Source organism: Leuresthes tenuis, unplaced genomic scaffold, assembly GCF_036924035.1.
Source record: "Leuresthes tenuis unplaced genomic scaffold, fLeuTen1.0.hap1 SCAF_8, whole genome shotgun sequence".
Classification (NCBI taxonomy): domain Eukaryota; kingdom Metazoa; phylum Chordata; class Actinopteri; order Atheriniformes; family Atherinopsidae; genus Leuresthes; species Leuresthes tenuis.
Window position 1 is genome coordinate 24,844,789 of NW_027325362.1, and position 6,521 is coordinate 24,851,309.

The following is a 6,521-nucleotide window of genomic DNA, read 5'->3' on the forward strand; positions in this document are numbered from 1 at the left end:
CATACAAACTGGTTGGCTACTGAAGGGATAGAAAATGGGGAATACTTGTTTTAAAGCAAACAAGGAATTAGATGGGAAAAATACATGTTTTAACGGGACCCAGACAATATTAAATACTCAGACAGATGGGAGAAGAAGTGTAGTTTTGTAGGAAATCACAAAATTATTACATAGAATTAGTGAAATCAATTGAAGAATGCCTTTCTGAAGAGCTGTTTACCACAGATGAGCAGCTTTGCGACCAAGCACATTGTAGATCGCTTTACTGCCAAAATGATCTAATTTAATGGATTGGTTTAGACATGCATAACAGCATTTTAAGAACAAAGAGAGAAACAAAAAGGGACAACGCTTCATGGTGGAAGGTGATGTATAAATAACTGTGTATATGATGAAGGGGGTGGCAACACCCATTCCGAAATCCCGCCATTCCGACATCCCGCTATTCCGACATCCCACCATTCCGACATACCACCATTCCGACATGCAAACGTCCCACCATTCCGACATCCCACCATTGCGACATCCCGCTATTCTGACGTTCAAATGTCCCACCATTCCGACAAGGCTTTCCGTATAAGGAAATGTGTGTTACTCAACAGGTGAGTCCCTTCTTTCTGTTCATGCAATTTATATGTTTAACACATGTTTATAGACAAGCGTTATTAAAAACACAAAGTCTCGGCAACTGGAGGAGGACAAGCAGTCCGCGGTGGTTTTCAATCACACACTCCAATGCCACTTGTTTCAACTTCCGAAAATTTAATCCAGGAAAAAAAGGCTTACAAACATGGACCAAAACGGCTCCATAACACGCACAAGAATCCAAAAGAAACGAAAGTTAACTAAAAGAAAGCAAATAAACAGTATGAAGTGGTCAAAATTGGTTTTACGCATGCCTATGTGCGTCTGGCACATGCGTCTTCGGGCTCTCCCACGTTGGTTTGTGGATGAAAGCTATATGTTCAGCTGTAATGTCATGTAAAAACAATCTCTACATGACATTGTGTGACCAGTTAGGTCCTTAAGATATCAACAGGCTGTATAAAGCTACAACCGTTGCGGCTGTGTGTTTGTGCCAAATGCGCAAAGCCCATCCACGCTTCCAAAAATTGGAGTGAGTACTCATAAATCACGTGAATAACATGAATAAACGTTTTTACTGAATTTTGTTGTGTTTTATACGTTCTATGCTGTCATTTCTCTCTTCTCCTATTGGCAAGGCAAGGCAGAGTGCTCGCAACTGTGTCCTGTGCAGTAGCCGTGATATCTGTAATTGCAATTATTACTTTTGCATATGATGACAGCGTGCAAAAGACGCATGGGCTCTGTGGAGAGCTCCGCTCCAGCTGGCTGCTGTGACAGCTCACTGACACTGTATTTCTGCTTAATCAGTTTCAGTCTCGCCAGAGTTACATTAATATCTGTATTTTTATATTTGAAATTCAGGGGATTTTGATAATAGATTATTAAAGTTTGTTTGCGAGGCTGTGGCCTCTGCATGTGCAAAGCTTGTGCGCCAAACTTTAGGGCGTATTTGCGCCGGCATATCATTAGTGCAAAATGTTTTGGGTAAAAAATAGGCTATTAAAAGGAACTGTCGGAATGGCGGTATGTTAAAAAAAAAAAAAAACATACCGCCATTCCGACCATAGGAGGAAAAAAGTGTCGGAATGGTGGGACGTTTGATAAAAAATTAAGTGTCGCCATTCCGACAATTGGAGACCCATGTCGGAATGGCGAGATGTCGGAATGGCAGCATGTAACCATGATGAAGGAGAGACCATTTGAGCAGCACAGCCATTTCGCAGCACAGGGACAGCAGTCCAAGTTACAGGATCTCCCACGTGGTATCACCTGTCACATTGTGTCAAGGCATCAAAAGAAGAAAAAATCACCAAACTCAAGGACAAAAAGACAAAGACTCCGGTGAACGAAGACAGAGGACTGACAAACCAGAAATACAAAAGGATTCTCGATATCAAGATCCAGAAGAAGAGGCTAACAATGCCACGAACACTTACGATGCTGGGAATGATGCCAGCAATGAACAGAGAAGAAGATTCAGTGTCATCAATCTGCATTACGTGCCTCTAATGAGGGGGTGAATATAGAATCCTCAACGATTACAACGTCTCTGGGAACTGTGACAACAACAAGGTTTAAACCATTTTGATATATATTGTAACCTATTGTCTAAGGAATAGTGCTGAAAATGAGGTAAATCTAATCCACCACTGTCCTTGGTCTTCTGTAGGGTTTTTAAACTAATACGTGGTGGTTTGTTTTTCCACAGAAATTTGGAGATGCATGAATCTAGTGACTTAAACCAAGTAGCAGATGGTTTTATGGGGATCATTGAGAACAAATAGTTAACTTTTGGTAGTATCATCATTTTAATGGATGTAACTCTCCCCATAAGTGATATAGGTAAGGACTTCCAACGAGAGATCGTCCTCTACTGTCTTTAATAATTGCACATAATTTAGCTTTGTTAGCTCTGAGAGCCTGGAGGAAATGTTTATGCCTAAATATCTAATATTTCCTGACTGTAAAGTGATCGCAGGTATATTATGGACCCTACAGTTAATGGGCAGAACTGTGGTCTTAGACCAGTTGATAGAGTAGTCAGAAAGTGCTGAGAATTTATTTATGAGTGTGATCGTGTGACTGAGAGACGTCTGTGAGTTCTGAAGGAAAAGTAATACATCATCAGCATAAAGACTTATTTTATGCTCAATATTTTGGGATTAATTACTCACAAACGGGTAAGAAAAGGCAGTATTGCCAGACCATACATGATCAAAACAGGGAGCGTAGGTGGTTCAGCTGCAAGGTGTGAATGTCTGACTATAGTTTGTAAAAAGCGGGTAAGATAAGGTGCGAATGCCCGACAATGTATGATCAAAAGAGGGAGCGGAGGTTTTCGGCTGCAAGAAGGTCTGAATGTCCACCCAAAATTCCTGAAAAATGGGTAAAAAAAGGGTGCGAATGCCAAACCATACATCATCAAAAGCAGGAGTGGATGTGTTCGGCTACAAGAAGATTTGAATGTCCATCAATAATTGCTTTAAAACATGAAAGAAAATTTTCGAATATCAAACCGCACATGATCATAAGCGGGAGAGGAGTTGTTCAGCTGCAAGAAGGTGTGAATGTCCACCCATAATTACTGAAAAATGGGTAAGAAAAGGTGAAAATGCCAAACCATACATCATCAAAAGCAGGAGTGGATGTGTTCGGCTACAAGAAGGTTTGAATGTCCGACCATAGTTTGTAAAAAGCGGGTAAGAAAAGGTTCGAATGCCCGAACATAGACCATCAAAAGAGGGAGCGGAGGTGTTCCGCTGTAAGAATGTGTAAATGTCCGACCATAGTTGGTAAAAAGCGGGTAAGAAAAGGTTAAAATACCCGACTGTACACAATCAATAGCGGGAGCGGAGTTGTTTGGCTACAAGAAGGTGTGAAAGTCCGACCACGGTTTGTAAAAAGCGGGTAAGAAAAGGTTCGAATGCCCGAATATATACCATCAAAAGTGGAAGTGGATGTGTTCGGCTGCAAGAAGGTGTGAACGTCCGACCAAAGTTTGTAAAAAGCAGTTAAGAAAAGGTTCGAATATCCAACCAAATATAATCAAAAGCGGGAAAAGAGCTGTTCGACTGCAAGTAGGTGTGAATGTCAGATCATAATTTGCAAAAAGCTGATGAGAAAGGGTGAGAATGCCCGGCTATACACCATCAAATGCGGGAGCGGAAGTTTTTGGCTGTGAGTAGGTGTGAATGTCCGACCATAATTGCTGAAAAATGTGTTAGAAGAGACTAGAATGCCGGACAATACATCATCAAATGCGGGAGCGGAGTTGTTCGGCTGTGAGTAGGTGTGAATCTCCGAGCATAGTTTGTAAAAAGGGGGTAAGAATAGGTTCGAATGCCCGAACATACACTATCAAAACAGGGAGCTGAGGTGGCTCAGCTGCAAGGTGTGAATGTCTGACTATAGTTTGTAAATAAGGTGCGAATGCCCAACAATGTATAATCAAAAGAGGGAGCGGAGGTTTTCGGCTACAAGAAGGTTTGAATGTCCGACCATAGTTTGTAAAAAGAAAAGGTTCAAGCGCCTGACTATACACCATCAAAAGCGGGAGCAGAGGTGTTCCGCTGTAAGACGGTGTGAATGTCCGACCATAGTTGGTAAAAAGCGGGTAAGAAAAGGTTAAAATACCCGACTGTACACAATCAATAGCAGGAGAGGAGGTGTTCAGCTGCAAGAAGGTGTGAATGTCCACCCATAATTACTGAAAAATGGGTAAGAAAAGGTGCGAATGCCCAACCATACATTATCAAAAGCAGGTGTGAATGTCAGATCATAATTTGCAAAAAGCTGATGAGAAAGGGTGAGAATGCCCGACTATACACCATCAAATGCGGGAGCGGAGGTGTTCGGCTGTGAGTAAGTGTGAATCTCCGACCATAATTGCTGAAAAATGTGTTAGAAAAGGTAAGAATGCCGGTCCATACATCATCAAAAGCGGGAGAGGTGGTGTTCGGCTGCAAGTAGGTGTGAATGTCCAGCCAGAATTACTAACAAACGGGTAAGAAAAGGTAGTATTGCCAGACCATACATGATCAAAACAGGGAGCGGAGGTGGTTCAGCTGCAAGAAGGTGTGAATGTCCGACTAAAGTTCAAATATATTAACAAAAGCGGGAGGAGAGGTCTTCGGATGAGAGTGGTTGAGAATTTCCAACCATAATCTATAAAATGCGGTGAAAAAAAAGGTGTGATAGAACACTAAAAGGTGGAGCGGAAGTGTTCGGCTGCAAGAAGGTGTGAATGTACGACTATATTTGGTGAAAAGCAGGTGAAGCAAGGTCTGAATGCACAACCTTACATCATCAAAAGCGAGATCAGAGGTGTTTGGCTGCATGAAGGCCATAGTTTGCCAAAAGCGGGTAAGCTGCGAATGACCAACTAAATATCAACAAAAGGTCTTCGGATGCAAGTGGGTGTGAATATCCCACCATACAGGTATGGTGGAGAGGAAGCTGTGAACAGCTGACCATAGTTGGCAAAAAGCGGGTGAGAAAAGGTGCGAATGTCCAACCATACATGATCAAAACAGGGAGCGGAGGTGTTTGGCTGTGACAAGGTGTGAATGTCCACCCAAAATTAATGAAAAGCGGGCAACAAGTAGGTTTGAATGCCCAAGCATACATCATCAAAAGCAGGAGTGGATGTGTTCGGCTACAAGGTTTGAATGTCCGAGCATAGTTTGTAAAAAGCGGGTAAGAAAAGGTTCGAATGCCCAAACATACACCATCAAAAGAGGGAGCGGAGGTGTTCCGCTGTAAGAAGGTGTGAATGTCCGACCATAGTTGGTAAAAAAACGGGTAAGAAAAGGTTAAAATACCCGACTGTACACAATCAATAGCGGGAGCGGATGTGTTTGGCCACAAGAATGTGTGACAGTCCGACCATGGTTTGTAAAAAACGGGTAAGAAAAGGTGCGAATGCCCGACAATGTATGATCAAAAGAGGGAGCGGAGGTTTTCGGCTACAAGAAGGTTTGAATGTCCGACCATAGTTTGTAAAAAGCGGGTAAGAAAAGGTTCAAATGCCTAACTATACACCATCAAAAGCGGGAGCGGAGGTGTTCCGCTGTAAGACGGTGTGAATGTCCGACCATAGTTGGTAAAAAGCGGGTAAGAAAAGGTTAAAATACCTGACTGTACACAATCAATAGCGGGAGCGGATGTGTTTGGCCACAAGAATGTGTGACAGTCCGACCATGGTTTGTAAAAAACGGGTAAGAAAAGGTGCGAATGCCCGACAATGTATGATCAAAAGAGGGAGCGGAGGTTTTCGGCTACAAGAAGGTTTGAATGTCCGACCATAGTTTGTAAAAAGCGGGTAAGAAAAGGTTCGAATGCCCGAATGTATACCATCAAAAGCGGAAGCGGAGGTGTTCGGCTGCAAGAAGGTGTGAACGTCCGACCAAAGTTTGCAAAAAGCAGTTAAGAAAAGGTTTGAATATCCAACCAAACATAATCAAAAGCGGGAGCAGAGCTTTTCGACTGCAAGTAGGTGTGAATGTCCAGCCATAATTAGTATTAGTTTAAAAACCCTACAGAAGACCAAGGACAATGGTGGATTAGATTTACCTCATTTTCAGCACTATTCCTTAGCCAATAGGTTACAATATATATCAAAATGGTTTAAACCTTGTTTTTGTCACAGTTCCCAGAGACGTTGTAATCGTTGAGGATTCTATATTCACCCCCTCATTAGAGGCACGTGTTGCAGATTGATGACACTGAATCTTCTTCTCTGTTCATTGCTGGCATCATTCCCAGCATCGTAAGTGTTCGTGGCATTGTTAGCCTCTTCTTCTGGATCTTGATATCGAGAATCCTTTTGTATTTCTGGTTTGTCAGTGCTCTCTCTTCGTTCACCGGCGTCTTCGTCTTTTTGTCCTTGAGTTTGGTGATTTTTTCTTCTTTTGATGCCTTGACACAATGTGACA